The 18,261-nt window shown below is 35.1% G+C and overlaps 1 protein-coding gene across 2 annotated transcripts in view; it reads left to right on the top strand.

Annotated features, from left to right (window-relative positions):
* ADCY8 (adenylate cyclase 8) overlaps positions 1–18,261 on the top strand; it is a 397,409-nt gene that overhangs the window by 2,228 nt on the left and 376,920 nt on the right. The window lies entirely within an intron of this gene.

The raw sequence follows: 18,261 nt of genomic DNA, 5'->3' as shown, positions 1-18,261 counted from the left end.
TGCCCTTGTTCGTAATCTAAGCCGAGAACAATAGCGATCATTAAGAAACTGTGTAGTAGTCCAGGACAATATCTTTAAGGCTCCTTCCAAATTAAAATTCTTTCTGACATGTATTGAAGTGTTGACTATGGGAGGACGTGATTCAGATGCTGATTGCGCTAATTACCTATCAGTGTGACCTTAAGTCATTTCTTTCTGGGCCTCAGTTTTCCATCTGTAAAATGTGGACGTTGGGATCATTCCAACTCCGAGTATTTCTGACCTTTGTCTTCCATGTTCCCAATCCCCAATCCTTTTTTCCCCATATTTCTCTTCGCCCCCCCCCCCCTTCCCCTATTCTTACAATGTTTTCTAACTGGGAAATAGTTTCTGAGAACTTTTGGACCTTTAAGAAATCGCAAAAGAGCAATAATAGTGGTATTTTATGTGTGTATAATATAGCTTTTCATGTTTATTCTCTCTTAATGAGGACCTTCTCCCTTTAACTGGGTGAAGTTCAATTCTTTGAATAAAGAAAGTGGGAGGTGGGGGGAGAGGAAAAAGGACTGGTGTTTCCTAGGAGGGCAAGCTGAGTGATTTGAAACTTTTTCAGGCTAAAGGATGATCTTCATTCATTCCTCCCCTAGCTCTGAATTTCTGGGATAAAAGTTATTACTACATTTGGATAGGAAACTCAAGGTGAAAGATTTCTCCACTTCATTCAACTAAACCCAGGAAATAGAGTAATGCTCCAATTATTTCTTTCCCTGATATATCTGTAGTTGAAGACTATAAGAGGGGCAGCCCTCCCAGGGTGACCAAAGTCAAGGAAAAGTTATATTATTATTAGAAATTTGATTGTGTGTAATTTTTTCATATTGTTTCTCTTTTGCTCCATTAAAACCTATAAAAGTTCATTTTTACATAGTATTTTGTCTTCCTCATATTTTGCATAGCTAGTGAACAGACATTGGTGAATGCTAAACATTAAAATCATTCAATAGTACTGAATGCATGCTTTTTTAAAACTTTAGTGCCTCTAAAATGCATCACACATCATTGGGCTTCAGGTTATGTTGTCAGTTTGGTATTATGCTTTTCCTTTGATAAGTCTATATATCCACATTTGCTCTCATTACTCATCTGCATGGTTGTTTTTAGAATACATGGAGTTTATTATGTATGTGACAATGGGCATGGTTTGGTTAGATCTGGGTACATTGACCATAAAACTTATTTAAAATAATAAATGAGTAATTTCTAGAAATCCTAACCTTCAAAATTAGCTTCTGATAAATTCACTATACTCTTTGGGGAGTATTAAGGGTAGGTAGGGGGATCCTTTAGACAACAGCATTACAATGTTTTCTCAAATGTAATCACAGTCCTGTCACTTTTTGGATATGGATTCCAACAGTTTGAAAATCTCTTTCCTACTAAATAGCTCTTTCTTTCTCTGCTACTCTCACATGTAAAAAATTAACACTGAACAAATCATTGTGGAGTATGTATTAGAGGGGGGAAAAATGAGAGAGACAGAGACAAGGCAGAGGAGAAGGTGACTTTATGCTTTTTCTTCTATACAGTTATTTGAAGAAATTATACCTTGAGGTATAATTGACAATTTTTTTCATATTATATTCTTTCTTAATGGCACTTATATACTTCATTTAAAAATTAAATAATATTGGGAATAGAATGTCTCAGGTTGTTTTCAGGTGGCAAACTTAATAGTTTCAAAGAACAAAATATTTATAAATTTTTAGTCTCTATGTTTTTTACAGTGAAATAAATCCATAAATTCAGTCACTATCTTTACATGCCATTCACATGTTACCAATTAGTGGCTTAACCTTTTTTACCTTTACTTCGAATTCACTGAAAAATGAACTTTGATCCATAAAATACATGCTAACTTGTCTTCATATTTTGATGTTATTGTTTTCTAATGCACATTAACTGATTGGTTAGCATGCTATGGTTATTATTAGTGTCTTGGGGTGTCTGACTGTCCTTAACCTTTGGTGACAGTCAAAGGAGCTCTCCTACAGCTGTAGGTGCTGAATAGTTTTGCTTTCTACATTTTTTCCCTTTGGCTCCCTCTAGTGTTCTCAGTATCTTTCCAAAATATCCCACCCCTTTTCTTTTAAATACATTTGGGCTGATGATTTATTTTCTTCTATTCTTTTTTTTTTTAAGTGATGTCTCTTGAGTTTATCTTCATGCACTCAGTGATTCCCCAAACTTTTAAAATGCACTTTGGACCTTATACTAAGACAATGACTTTGAATGTAACATCACTTTTAAACTTTATACCAGGAATTCTTATCACTTTATAAGACTTATTGTATAAGATCTGGCAGTCTTATAAAGCCTATAAACCCCTTCTCAGGATTTTAAAATAATAAAACAAAATTTTCAGAATTAGAAAAAAATGAATAATGTTGAATTATCTTTATAGATAAATGACAGAAAAAGTTCACAGATCCTAGGTTAAGCTCTCCTGTTCTAGGTACCAAAATATCTTCTAAAGATATTCTTTTCATTTGACAATATCAAAAAGTCAAATGATATGATAAGTGATATTAACAAATAGAAAAAAATGGTAACTTTTTCTAAAGCATACTTAGAAGGGTTATGATTTCATGAGTGACATTTCTCTACCAAAGTGACACTGAAGCCCCATTATTTGCATAGTAAATACTCTTCATGAATTGTTTTTGGACACCTCATACATCCAAATGTGCCCATAATTTTGTGACTTATAATTCGTAATCATAATTTTGTTCAGATGAAACCATCTAAACTTTAGCTATAGTTGTTCTCAGATGGAGAACACAAATTAATTTGCCACTGGGTTAACTCTCACTTTGATTCCACTGGCATAGCATTCAAGAACTCCTGGATCACACCAGCACTATTATGAGAGATGGACTTTAGTGCAGAATATATTAATTGTATATGCATGCAAACACTCATTTAAGTATGTGGAATGTAAACATCTTAGGGGTCCTAATAGTAATTTCTGTGTAGTAACTCTGAGATTTATTATTCCGTATAACTATGAAATTTTTCACAAAGTGGATACCTAAAGGTAACACCATGTATGATGCATGAGTGAACATTTACTGAAGGAGCTAAGGGAAAGCTACTGTTATACAAATGACTGAAATGCATGCAGGAGGGTGTTCTGCAGTAACTTCATCATTTCTCTCAGCAGGGCATGGGCTTATCAGCTGACAGCCACAGACCCTGGGATCCCATCCCATCTCAAAATTAATTTTGACTTCCATTAAGAGAAGTGCTCATGTTAACTTAGCATCTTCAAAAAATCAGGAAACAAAAATAGAGCTCAGAGGCAATGCATTTTTAACAGCTGTTTTATCTCTCTGAAAATACAGTTTCTAAAAGTAAAATAATATCAGTAATTGTTTCTACTCAAGTCAGTTCTGTGAGAAGCTCTCTCCTCTCCAAGAAGGAAATCAGATCTGTGATACTGTAAAATTAATGAACCTATAATTCTCTTTCTTTATAAAATGTAGAAAGAATAGGTCTTAGTGCACTTTACCAAGAGCTAAGAGTAGCAATGTTTCCTAAAAGAAACTCTCCCAGGATTACACAAAGACATAGTTTATTTCTCCACCCCCCCCCACTCCAAATACCAAGGTTAGAATAAAGTCATCCCTTTCTTATCTGCAAACAAAGAGTTACATCTCTAAGAAGATCTACCCTTCCTGCTGCTTTCTTCTTCCCCAGGGAGAGTGGAAAAAGTGATTAATTCCCCAAGGGTATGGACCATTCAAAAGGCTCATTTATTCCTCTGCTCACCTGAGCTCTGTCATTAGTTGTAAAACTGATGCTCCCCAGAGTAGCACTGTCTTCCCAAAGGTGTATCAGTTTCATGCCAACAAAGGAATAGAATGTATCTGATATAAGCCAAGGACAAGCATTTCTTTGCCCTCTCTCTGTTTCTATGACTGACTTCCTACTCATCTTAGGCTGATAAATTGCCTTGTTGTTTTAGTTTATCCGTTTTTCGTAAATATACATAAGAGCACCAGGGACTGATAATTTTGACTAGAAGGGCTACTAGAAGAAATGGACGTGATCTAAATACTATTACCAATAGTTTTAATATTTTTTTAATGCTAGTGAGAATTATAACTCTCTGGTATTTCACTGTTTCCTAAATATATTCAACAGCTGTGGGTGGAAATCATTTTAGAGGTTGGACTTTGATATTCAATTATAGTTCATAGAAAAAAAGCAATGATCTGAGGCTTTCCTTTGGTGAATCCAAAAATGTACTTCATTAATCTTCTGGTAACATAAGAGTGGTGAAGTGATTTGTCTATGTTAACCAGACTAATAAAAGGCCATCCAAATAGGAAAGGACTAGTTCTTACCAAGGTCAAATATCATGGGGAGCTGAATTTAGCACATGACTGCTAATCCTATTCCTCTTTCCACTCCAATCTCAATTTAGTCCCACTGAACAATTTTTTTAGGAATCTTTTGGCTCTGAATTGGATGAAAGGTATCTATAAATTTGTGCATGTATGTTGTGTGTATGTTGCTTATATATAAATCAAGATTTGACTTGGCATAGAAACCAAACCATTGGAGAAAATAGCCAACTTTTAAAATAATTTTTAAGGAAAGAAAAGGCCAGTTTAACGATATAAGTATCTAAAATATCTTACTCAGCTCAACTTATATCATAGAAAGAAAATTCTCTATTTTGTGCTTAACAAATGTTACATTGCTTAATCACCCCAGTCTGAGTTTTGAGATAGTCTTTTCAAAAGCAAAAAGTAAATGTTCTATAGCTGAATAAGTCTAGACCCCAGCTGAATTGATCACTACAATTTATAGACTACATTTATTTGAAAAACCTATGGCATTCTGCCTGTACATTTTTCTTCAGCAAATTCTTAAAGGTTTTTAAAAAATGATTGCAGCATCCCAGCATGCCTGAGGGAACAAAAATACCTCTCCAATAAACAGATTTGAGTGTCAACCTTCCCAGGGGGTTCCTATGGATGCCAGAGAACAGAAATATTATTCTTTTACTGGTGAAAAATATCTTGAGACTATCCTTTTAAATTTCCTTTGCTAGATGCAGGGTAGAAGAAAGGATTTTAGCATATGATGGCTGTGTGACAGTTCAAAGCATCTAGTTAAATTTCTCCTGATTATTCTCTGCCACCTTTGCCCTGCCATTTCCTAATGGGTTCAGATTTTATAGGTTTAGGGCAATTCATAAGATGATGGTGCAGCTGGCTTTCTTCTTGATTGAATTATCAGTTTGCTTTTCTTCATTTTCAGTAGCATCACCTTACTGATATCTGTGGGTCAGAGAATAAATATATTCAAATTGGGGGTTGGGAAAAGCTCCTTGAGTGAGGGGTGTAGATGAATGGCTCTGAGGGGGTACTTTTCTTCTGGAGCAGCTGCAAGGAATGTCCTGTTTAATAGTGCAAACACATTAGTCATATTTACACTTTGATGATTGATGGCATTTTAAGAGCTCATCAAAAATGAGTGAAACCAAGCATAAAAATGAAAGATGCACACACATACAAAAAAAAAAATCACTTATCCCAAACTCAGTGCAGCAAGGAGGCACTTTTCAATCGAAGGTCACTACTGTGATCAAACTGATGTGACATTTTGCTGTTTTCTAAATACTTCCTGTGATCCCAATCTTGTCATTTCATTAATCCAGATGTTTTTTTTGTCTGATTCAAAGTATATGCACAATACAATCGAATGATCATGTCAAAAAAAAACTTGTCTTTGTGAAAGAAGCTAGGCACATATTGACCCAGTGAAGCACCCATAGGCAGGATCTTATCAGGAATCTTTGGATGATCAACATACCAGTTCATTTGACATCTTGACTGTGAAGTGTGGAATCTTCTTCTTTTTCTTCTTTTTGTCTCCCCCTCCCCATTTTGTCCCCCCCACCTTTAAACCAAGAGGAAAATTTAAGGTGGAGAGGGAAAGAATGTTGTGGTACGAAAGTTTTGACTTCAGATTGCAAGAGAATGGCTTATGGATTATGGAAATTATACCTTCTTCAGTATTTTTCAAGGTATCCTGAGAGGCAGAATATTCTTGGGCCTAGGGTGCAACAATAGAAACTGGAAAATCAATCTAAGAGTGAGTGAACAATGCTTCCTGGGGAGTTATAATTGAATTTACACACTCAAATCATATCATGTGAGTTTGTTTATAAGGAACTATTTTAAGAAGTCAGGTTACTTAAACAGCACTTCCTATGTCAGTTTTTCTCACTGCAAAATTTTTCACAGTCGGCCCTACTGGGTAGAGGAAGAATACAGAATAGATGAATTAACTACTGTGGTGCCAGACTATCTGGGGATACAATGCAGCATCCCTGTAGGAATGAAAGCATTTTTTTCCATTTAAACCAAGGGCCATGGACTGTTCTCTTGAAGATGTTCTATCTGGGGTTTATTGATGGACTGTGCTTAGATGAATTTGAATTTGCTGGTCTCTTTGTAAAATGTACATTGAAAATTGAGCAAGAATGTATCTGATTCAATATCTGAAGTGCATATTTTCCCATTTATACTATTCACATGTCCAGCTTCTGGAATTTTATAGTCCTTTTTCATGCCTTAACTCCAGTGTTTCTAATTGTACAAATGTCTTGCAAGAAGAATTCTCTCATAAATCAAGATTAAGAGGTAAAGTTCTGAAGGGGAAATTCCAAATTTCAGCAAAGACATGAAGCTAATCCATTGCTTTCCTCCTTCCCCACAAATTGCCCTGGCCACTTTGGGATTAGTAATTCTTAAAAATTCAAGGTTATATCAATTAAAAGAAAAATTAAATTATACTCAAGAACCATTTTATTTTGAAAAATGAAGGGTTATTTTTCATCTTAGCTGATTTTATAATCAACTGGAATAAACATTTCAATCTCTGTTGTTTGGGATTGCATTGCTATGATATAGTATCTCCTAAATTTATGAAATCATAAGGGTAATTAAAATCAATTTTTTCCCTTTGGCTCAGAAGGTAGAGGGAAAATGTACAAGAGAAACTACTTTGTAATGAGTAAATTTCTTTGCATAGGATGACAGTGATAAGAAGGGACTGGCCTTGGTGACTGGGTTTAAGAATCGTCTACTACTGCAGGATATGAGTAAGAATAGGCAAGTCATTTAGGCTTTTAGCACCCTAGGAAACTTTCTAAGAGTATGTACTATAGATGAGTTACAGGTCAGCATGGGTGGATAGATAGATGTTCTATATCTGGAAATTCCCAAATCCAAGAATTCTCAGTTCTAAAACAAAACAAATAACAGCAAAAGAGTAAATTACAGGGATTTAAATTGTTTCTCTTATGGAGAAGGTATCTGAAGAATATGATAGCTGTCTTCACAAAGGAAATGGGAGAAGTGTAAATCTAGAGCATTTTCATTCCAAATATTCAAATGAACTATTTATGCCTCTACCTGTGGTCCTCTTCTGCCTTTATATTGAACTGAACAACCACAGTCAAACATACTACTTTGACCTGAACATCATGATGTCATTGTTCCTCTTCATGCATGAAAAATGAACAGTAATAGCTGTCTGCAGAAGAATATGATTCTATAACAGGCTCAGGGAACACCAACCCTCAGGCCATATAAGGTCTGAAAACATCATCTGATCTAGTATTGCCGAGGCAACCACAGGGAGGACCCAAAATTCATTAAATCTAGGAGCCTTTTAGCTATGAATTAATTAAATGTTTGACCAACTATAGCGGGCTTATTTTTTAAGTTGATAATTTTGTATGACCCTCAAATGGTGTTATAAATATCCAAATGGCCCCATCTCTGCTCTAGAGCATAACTTCAACATCCTGTCATGCACATAGTACACTGGAAAAACACATTCTGGTTGTGGCCCTTATCACCTGTGTGACCTTAGTCACATAACTTTACTTCTCTAATTTTCCATTCCATATCTGAAAAGTCAGGTGGTTAGATTAGATGACCTTGAAAGTCTTTCTAGCATTAAATACATGATTTTTTTTTTAAATTAGACCCAGGAAATGACTTTGATTTCATTCAAATATAATTGGATTCAATTTGATATTTATTTATTTATTTATCACAGTGGGGTTAAGTAACTTGTCCAAAGTCACACACACACACACAGAACTAGATAATTTTTAAGTGTCTGAGACCAGATTTGAACTCAGGTTCTCCAGACTCCAGGGCCAGTGCTCTATCTACAGTGCCACCTAGCTGCCCCTTGATAATTATTTATTAAGTTATTGCTGTTTGTAAAATACTCTATTTAGTGCAAGAGATATAAAGATGATAGAAGACTCAATCCATGGTCTCAAAGAATTGGTCCATCTAGTAGGGGAATAAAAAAAAATACAAAGAATGACAAATAGAAGTATTATCATTAATACATAAGAAATGTTCCAGTTTTAAGAAGGGAAAATTATTTTATAGTCAAGGGGTATTGGAATTACTTAACAATTGGAATAGGAAAAGCTTAGACCCTGGGATCAGAAGATTTAGAGCTAGATGAAGAAATTGAGATACAAAGCAACTATGGCCTTCTTCTCAAGGTCATACAATCAGTCAGGCCCATTCATTAATTGCCTACTTTATAGAAGGCTCTATTTTAAGTTCTAAGAATACAAAGGGAAAAAAAAACCCAGTCCTCAAGGAGTTCATTTTAATAGTAGAAATGACACAAAAATCACTATGCAGATATAAGATATATGCAGGGTAAATAATTTTGGAAGGATGGTACTAAACTGGAGAGGAATGAGAAGAGGGACAGATGAGGAAAAAGACAGATAAAGACTGAAGAAGGTAGCAATTGACCTTTTTTTTAAAAAAATTAAATATGTTTGTTTTGTATTGCACCTTGGTCTCCCTATTTCACCAAGGCTGCAAGTGCAATAACTATTAGTGGTCACTCATGAGTCTAATATTTATGGTCTAAAAACTTTAACCTGCTCTGTATTTAACCTAGGTCAGCTCATCTCTCCTTAGATAGCCTGATTGCCTTCCACTCCTCACTCTTGGGGGGAATTGGGGAGGGTCTCATCATGTCTGTATCAGATGAATGGAGTTTTGCCCTTTTATAGTATAAGTTTCCTCAATTCAAGTGATAGAACAGCCTACTAGCAGGGGTTACAGGCTTACACCATTATACTCAACTTGAGTTGAGCTTTAAAGGAAGCTAGAAAAGCCAGGAGGGAGAGGGGAGAAGGAAGAGCATTCCAGACCTAGCGGTAGGTATCAGAGCTAGGACTTGAACTGAGTTGCACTGCCTTCAACCCAGACTCCTTTTTACTAAATAGTTTAACAAGATAGTTAACTCTCCTTACCTGAGAGTGTTCAAATAGAGGCTAGTTGAGTCACTGTCATTGAGATTCTTGAAAAAATAATAATAGTTTAAGGGTTTTCTAGGAGCCTCAGTGGATAGAATGCTGAGCCTGGAGTCTAGAAAACTCCTGTTCCTGAGTTCAAATCCAGTTTCAGATATTTTTTTTACTAGCTGTGTAAACCTGAGTGTGTCACTTAATCCTATTTCCTCAGTTTCCTCTTCTGCAAAATGAACTGGAGAAGGAAATGGCAATTTGGTCCAGTATCTTTATCAAGAAACTCCCAACTGAGGTCATGAAGAGATGAACAACCAACAGAATTTTTGGTAAGAGTTCCTTGGGGTTCATTATAACTTGAAGAATCATTGATTTTGTGATCTTCACATGAAGCAGAATCTACCAAAGGCCTTATGTTGAGCATCAATGGACATAAGAGGAGACTTATCCAAGCAGGAAAGCATCAACCTAATGCAGATGATCCAAATTCATTCTGGGTCTAACAGAATTGCTAACAGAAAGGAAGAATTTAATGGACCATCATCTTCACAGGAGGAGTGAGACATAGGTAGATAATGTGTACTCTGCAGTTATGGGGTGCTTAGTCTAGTCCCAAATACTTAGAAACCTTTGTGATTCACTTTTGAATGCAGTAATTATTTGCTGTAGGTTTGTCTATGACACTTCTGGAGCTCTCACCTGTTCCCAAATTTAAGGGCTTTGGGGATTATATTTAAGGGGTGAATAGAGGAAGGATATTATTGTTGCCAAACAATGGGGCTCAATCAAGGTGAAGGCATATTTGGGAATTTTGGAGAGGGAAGTAAAGAAGCAATATTTGTTAGTTAAAAAAACTTAAATTAAACTTGGACAATTGATTCACAGTCCTTACATGAAAAAAGAGATAAAATAAAATCACCCTTTAATAAAGTGCCAGTAGATCCTCAATTCTCACCTGTGGCTCCAAGAAGATGTAGCTTGTCCAGTGTTCCTACCCCTTAAAACCCCCTCAGCAGATGGGCTAAACCAGGTTGAAGGTAACTGATAGCCCATCCTTGAGTTATAATAATATCCAACTCAAGCATGTGAAGACTCCAGCAGGCAAAATCGGTGTATGAGAAAAATTCTAAAAAATGTTCTAAAAGCCTTGAAGGTGGTGGAAGCAGGTACAGTGGAGCACTTAGAACTTGTACAGACATCAGAGACACCAATGGGGTCTACTACCATGTTTCCCGCAAAATAAGGCTGGGTCTTTTGTTAATTTTTGTTCCAAAAGACATACTTAGAGCGTATTTTGTACAATAATCTCTATTTATCCATTTATTCATGTCCAAAAATCTACATTTATTTGAATACAGTCTCCTGGAACCTTGTCATAACTCTCCAAACCCTGAATTCTGACCTGAACTTCTTGGGACTCCATTTCCTGTAGAACCATTATCTTCAATCTCTCATATCCAACAATAGAGGTCTCCTAAAATAAGCACTTCTTGTCCATGTAGCCTGCCTGCTTGTAGTGTGTTGACAGCACAGCTGCCAGTGATTTTATCCCATGAATTCTTCACCAAAGTCGTGACCTTTTGTAAACTAGGCTTCATAAAGTTTCCACACTGATTTCTTTTCATTTCAATGTAATCATTGATTTCCATGCACAAATGATCCTTAAATGATTTCTATACTGCTGTATCAAGAGTCTGGAGAGAGACAGTCATTTCCTGCAGAAATCATTATTTGATCTATTCTTTTAACTTCAAAGAAGTTCCTGTCTTCAGCATGGTGAGTACTGCCTGAATCCCAGACTTGCAGACCTCTTTGGCCACCTTGCAGAATAAGTGACAGCATTAAATGAATCCACTTTCTTATAATGGCTTGTGTGTGTACTAGGGTTTTTCAGTTTCAATGACATAAATGCCTGAAACATGTTCAATCTTATTTTTCTTGCACTTAGTATTGATTAAAGGTGAGGCTTTCTTTCCAGCCAGATTATGTGTCTGTACAACAATTGGTCATTCTACAATAAGTTCCGAGTTCATCTGTTTACATAGGCATTTACCTCTTGTCCAAAGGAGCCCTCTTGATTATTTATAAATAATTTATATTATTATTTATTTAAGCATTGTCAATAATATTATTTATTTATATTTACCTTTAATATTAGTATTATTTTGTAATAATTTTTAATATTTTATAAATAATACATAATTTATAATAATTACATTAAATAATATTATATTTTAAAAAATATTGATATTATTATTTAATAACATTATAATTGTCTGTTTTGTGTTGCAATGGATGTACTAAGTTCGTCCCTCTGGCTGGTGATATTAACTGGGGCTTATTTTAGGGATAAGGCTTATATTATGAACATCCTGGAAAAATCTTGCTAGGACTTATTTTGGGGAAATACAGTAGTACATCCTTTATTATCACAGTGTTTCTGAAATAGCTTACTACTGGATTTTGCTGACTCTGGAAGAGAGTAAGACTGGTCTGTGCAATTTTGCTTTACTTGTGTTCGATTCTTGCAAATAATATTATCACCTCATGATGCCTTTGATCCTCTTTGAAAATAAAGGATAGGGGCGGCTAGGTGGCACAGTGAATAAAGCATCGGCCTGGGAATCAGGAGTACCTGAGTTCAAATCCGACCTCAGACACTTAATAATTACCTAGCTGTGTGGCCTTGGACAAGTCACTTAAGCCCATTGCCTTGAAAAAAATAAAAAAAAGAAAAGAAAGGATAACCAACAATAGCAACAACGACAAAAACAACTACTACTACTATTATTGCTTTCTCCGCTATCACCATTATCACCACCATTCGCCACCACCACTGCCACTACTCCTATTACTACTTTATCATTGAATGGACCCTGCCTCACTTAAACTGAGAGCTAATAAAGACTTAGTTTAAAAAAGGTCAAGGTCTCCCGCTGTATCTGAGACCATCTCCAATTGTCCTGATCCATATCTGAGCACTGGTCACAGAGGGCTGCAGAGGAGAAAAGTGATTGGTGATTTTGCACAGCCTTCCCTCACTTAGATCCAATTCACATCCCTGATGTCTTCAAGAAAGAAGGAAAAACTCCTCTTCCTCATTCTATACCTCCTCCCTCTTCTTCCTACTACTACTACTACTACTACTACTACTACTACTACTACTACTACTACTACTACTACTACTAGTACTACTACTACCACATCTACTGCTACTGCTGCTATTACTGCTGCTAATATGTCTACTTCTGCTTCTTCTACTACTATTGCTGCTACTGTTGCTACTGCTACTGCTACTACTACTACTACTACTGTTACTACTACTCACAACATCACTTAGGTTCTTTATTCCATGAGTAAACTTATCCAGGTAGCACTAGTCCTTCTAAGACTTCCAGTCCTTCTGGGACACAAGTTACTTGACTTCAGGAAGGACAGGGAAGTATAAGAAGCCTGGAAAGGCAGAAAGTGGGCTAGTGAGAAAGGGCTTTAAAGGACTAACAGGTTTTGATTTGATCCTAGAGGTCTTGTGGAGACCTCCACAATGAAAAGAAGATCCGACCTACACTTTAGGAAAGTCACTTTGGCAAGTGAATAGCGGATGGATGGAGGGGAAGAGATTTTAGCCAGGAGATCAGTGAGAAATGTCTAAGTTATTTCTAGGAGTCAAGTTACTTGACTTCTATAGGTCTCATTTTATTCAATTGTAATGTAGAGTTGCTTGGACTAACTTTCCTTGAAATTTTAGATTTCTATGACTCTTAAACTAGTAACTTCAGTTATTCAATATTCACTCTAAAAGTGGATTTCCCCCTACTTTGTTTCCCAAATCATCTGTTATGATAATTGTTAGAGGGAAATTTTAGAAGAAAGGCAGAATGGTCACGGGAATGATTAATAGCAATCAAAGTATTGCTGTTTTCCAAGAAAAGCAGATGCTTGAGTGCTCAATTTTTTTAAGAATGTGAAAATTAATTCTCCAAATTTAATCATCTAAAGTTTAATTTTCTGATACAGATATTTTGTTAATTCTTGATTGTTACATTTATTAACCAAATACTCCAAAAATGGGTCCATTTCAAAGAATTACAGCTAAGTTGGCTATTGATAGTTTTCCTGTGGATTTGATTTTTGAATGTACTCAAGAACTTGGTAGATACTTATTATGTCATTCTCTGAAGGAAAGAATATGTCCAGACCTCACCCTGCTACTATATAGAAATTGTTAGCTACTTCCTCTGCCTCTTTCTTTACTCCATCTTTTCATCCATCTAAAAATTTAAAAAAAAGAAGACAGCATTAGTCACCAAAAGGGTACTCCTTCCTCCCTCAAATGATATTAATTGTACCTCCAGAGTTAATTCTGAACTACTAATATACAGTCAATATAGAATAAAGAATCAGAAATGTTTTTTTCCACTACATACATGTCAAAGAACACATAAATAAAGACTGTAGAGTGGAAATAGAAAGCTCGTATATTTATTCAGATGATTTATTCTAGTTCAAAACCAACTCATTGAAATCATGCCATACAGAAAAAACTTATGGATTTGAATTAATTAAATTATCTATCTTCCCTGAATACATTAATGAAATAATTGATCATGTTTTCCTGCCATATAAATTTGTCTATAAAAGGTGGTATTCATTCAATAACCTTTTTGAAAACTTAAATACACAAAATATTGTGTTAGGCACAAGCAATAAGATAATCATTGCTTTTATAGAGTTTCTAGTTTAGTAGGGAATTTGCTTTACTTTCAAAACAATCTAATATTTCACTGTAACTAATACAGAGTATAACTTTAAAATATTATAATGTCACAAAATTCCAAGTGAAATGAATAAGACAGGGGAAACCAGAGAAACCATTTGGAGGATGCTGGGGCTGCAGACAGCAAATAGAGTTATTCAAAGATGAGATGGACTTCCTTGGGAAGTAGCAGGGGTCCTCCCCTCATTGGATATATTCATTTATTTAAAAAAAAACAGTATATGTCTTAGAGGGAATTGTTTTTCAGATATGAGTTGAACTAAGTGACTTTTGAGGTCCCTTTGAGCATTGTAATTCTTTGTGCTTTCTATGTACTTCCTGAAGAAAATAGAAAGCAAGTTTCTTGAAGACAGGTACCATTTAATTTTTTGATCTTTTATCTTATCCCAACTTATCACAATGCTCTGCACATAGGAGTAATAAATTACTATTTATTTACTAGAATTAAATGAAATAGAATTTAATTCATTCATTCAATATATTAACATTAAGTCCTTGTGCTTTTTTTGCACTGTGCTACCACTGGGGATAGAAAAAATAAAAAGTGAGCAATCCCTGTCTTCAAAGATCTTATGCTTTGTTTAGGGAGAAAACCATAGATTCATGGATAAGCACAGCCAAAACAAATACAATAGAATTCAGGTGGAGAAGGGTAGTTATATAATGGGGAATCTGGAAAGGTCTTTTGGGAAAGATGGCAATTGAACTGAGCCTTGGAAAGGGCAAATAATTTTTCTGTCAGGTTAAGGGAAAGATGGAGATATGACAAGCGTGTTGGATATCCTATGCATAGGAAACTCACATTTTGACTGGAACAAGGAATGTTTAATGGATAGTAATGTAAGACTGGTCTGCAGTGATAAATTAGAACCAGGTTATGGCTTTAAATGTCAGAGGGAAAAGTTTGTATTTCATTCTAGAAATTTAAATTCTACTATCATGGTATGGTTGAAAGTGTAGTATAGTATACATAGTCATATAAAGTAATGAATTTAGAGTCAGGTAATGTGGTTGTATATCCTGGCTCCCTGTTTAACTGTTTGTAAGTCTCAAGTCCTTTGGGACTTCAATTTTGTCAATAGTAAAATAAAAGAAATAGATGAGATAATCACTGTTTCCTTCAGAGTCTAACTCCTATAATCATATTATTTTATCATTCTGGTTTGATGAGTTAAATATAATAGCAAGAAATGCAGTCGTGAATAAATGTAAAATAAAATAAAATGTAAACTTTCCACTTTCCACTATTACATTTCTTGTTATTATATCATCAATTTAGTTTAGTTTAAGCACATATTATACTATACAGAATCAGTTAAATGGAAATATATTTTGTCAACTGTTCATATGGAAATGCCCTGCAAACTTCACTATGATTCCACAGTGTGACATGACTTGATATGATCTTAGGATAATTTCAACAAATTCAATTCCAATTTAAGGTCCAATGGAGTAACATTTATTAAATGCAAAGAACTTACACTAGGTTCTGATAATGCAAAAATAAAAATTGCACAATCCTGGCCTACAGGGAACTGATGTTCTAGTAAAGGAATAAGAAATGTGTACAAAAAAGTAATGATATAAATTAGAAAAGAGGTAGGTGCTCAGGAGAAGTCATGGAAGTCTGCATCCAAAGTAAGGCAATATATAGATTAATACCTATATGTTTGAATCAGAGCATATCTGAGATATCATTAATTAGTCTTGACACCTCAAGTTGGGAAGAATATTGACAACTAAGAATGCAGGCAAATGTTATCAGAATGGTGATAGAGATGGAAGTCTGCTGTGTTAGGATCAAGTAAATGAACTGGAAATGTTTAGATAACAGAAGACAAGAAATAGGGGTGACATGACTTTTTAATCCATATTGATTAAATGGTATGGGGAAGATAAAGTTGTTCTGCTTGAACTCAACAGCCAGAACTAAGAACAATCTGTAGAAACTATGAAGAGGCAGATTTCATCTCAGTATAAGTAATAATTCCACAGCGTTCTCTTCTGATCCTTTATTTGGGCAAGGAGGTATCCCTAGATTCTTAGAGACTGTCAACAGAGTGCAAGTTCTGGTAGGTTCTACTATGTTTGAAAGACTTTGAGTCTAATCCCAGCAACATACAGAATTCATCTTCTGAGAACCTGCCTAGAAAAGTATGGAGAAGCTTGTCTCCATACTTCAAGTTCGACACTTAATCATTAATTCTGTGATTTATCTATGAAACAGAAGTGGTATAGACCATAAATAACTGGACTTGGAGTCACAAAGATCTGAGTTTGAATCTATGAGACCCCAGATACTTTACTTAATATCTCCCAGACTAAATTTCTCTGTCTATCTATCTGTCTGTCTGTCGTCTGTCTGTCTGTCTATCCATCTATCAAGTAATGATAATAACAGCACCTATCTCTAAGGTTTTTATGAGCACAGGGGATATTTAAAGTAATGAGAAAATTTAGTGACAAAAAGATAAGCTCTGTTCAGGTATATGAAAGGCTATCATGTTTCAGAAGCATTCATCTTGGTTTATTTCTGCTCATAGGGCAGCATCAAGAGCAGTGAGTAGAAGTTTAAAATAAACAAATTTGGGCTTGATGTCAGAAAATACTTGCTACCCATTTGACCCATCTAAAATGGAATTGGCTGTATCTAGGACTATTGGATTCCTTTTCCCTGGAGCTCATTAATCAGAGGTTTGAGGATGATTAATTAGGCATTTTATAATGGCAATCTCTTTTGGGATAAGAGTTGGACTAGATGGTTGGTGAGGTCAGTTCTAATTATAGACTTCTATATTTCTGCAGTAAAAGAAAATTGGCCAACTCATTTTTTAAAGTCCCTGCAAAGAGTATCTTTGAGCCATACAACTCATCCTATCTTCTGATTTTTGTTTAGAGTGAGAATGTCAAGACTGATAGTTCTTCTAATAACAAGAATCTTCAAATTGTAGGACATAGATTTATTTTTTCCCTTAGTTCTGTGAAAACTCTACATTTCAATATAATCATTTCCTTTTGAATGAAATATATTTTAGGTTAAAAGAATTGGCAGTGGCAGATTGACTTAGCATTTTTAAGTCCTTTCAATATTTTATAGAAGACAATGACACGAATTTTTTTGTGAATCTGGCTGAGCCCAGGACACTGGTGGAAGGGACCCCGGAGCACAGGTCATCTCTAAAGCCCACCACCCACCTGAAGAGGGTGACTAATGTTCCGGTAATATTTCTCTCTTATTTTTTTTCCACAGCAAAAATTTCAGCAGGTGTTGGGGGGGGGGAATCCCCCATCTTTCTATCTCACTCTGTTATCTTCTTAATTTTCTCATAGTTTTTGATTCATGATTAATTACCAAGTTCATGGGGTGAACATTTTGTGATCAGTCATGAGTAAAAAGTCTGAATGGCAGCTTTTTAAAATGGAAGTTTAGGATCTCAGAACTGAAAACTTAAAAAAAATCCTTTAGAAACCATAGAGTTCAATTTTTCTCTGAAGCATGAAAACTTTCTACACATCCCAACTCAATCTCATCTTTCCTTGAAACTTTCCAGTGAGGGCTCCCAGGGGCAGCCAAACTGTTGCAGCTCTCCCTTAAAATGAAGTCTAGAAATTCCTTCTTACTTACTTACTTACCTTACTTACTTATAAAAAATGGTTTGTTTCACATTTAAAGATTTTCACTGCCTTGCTTATCTCATACTATGCGCTCCTAATGCATTCTATGATCTAACTACAATAACCTACTTGAAATGTCTTAAACATAATTCTATCTTTCATTTTAGTGTATTTTTATAGGATCCTTATAATATTTATTTAACACTTTCCAGAGTGACCTCACTTATAGATTAACAAATTTCCTCTTCCTTTTTCTGAACTCATGGCCAAAAGTACTATAACTCATGCTTAAATAAAAATAATCTTACACATATGAATTTTCACTTTAAGGCACATTGCAGCTATAAAACAGATTACAGGAATACTTAAGAACACTGGATGGCAAATGCAATGCTCTTCTTAGGGAGTCATTTAAAAACAATCACAAACAAAAAATAGAATAATTTAAAAAAATACAACCACTAAAGGACACATTTACAGTAGGAGAGCTGATACAAGAATGCAAAACTTCACCTTG

The sequence above is a fragment of the Macrotis lagotis genome, chromosome X (genome assembly GCF_037893015.1).
Source record: "Macrotis lagotis isolate mMagLag1 chromosome X, bilby.v1.9.chrom.fasta, whole genome shotgun sequence".
In the NCBI taxonomy this organism is placed as follows: Eukaryota; Metazoa; Chordata; class Mammalia; order Peramelemorphia; family Peramelidae; genus Macrotis; species Macrotis lagotis.
The sequence above is the reverse complement of the archived record's forward strand: the minus strand, read 5'-3'. Positions and strand labels throughout refer to the sequence as shown.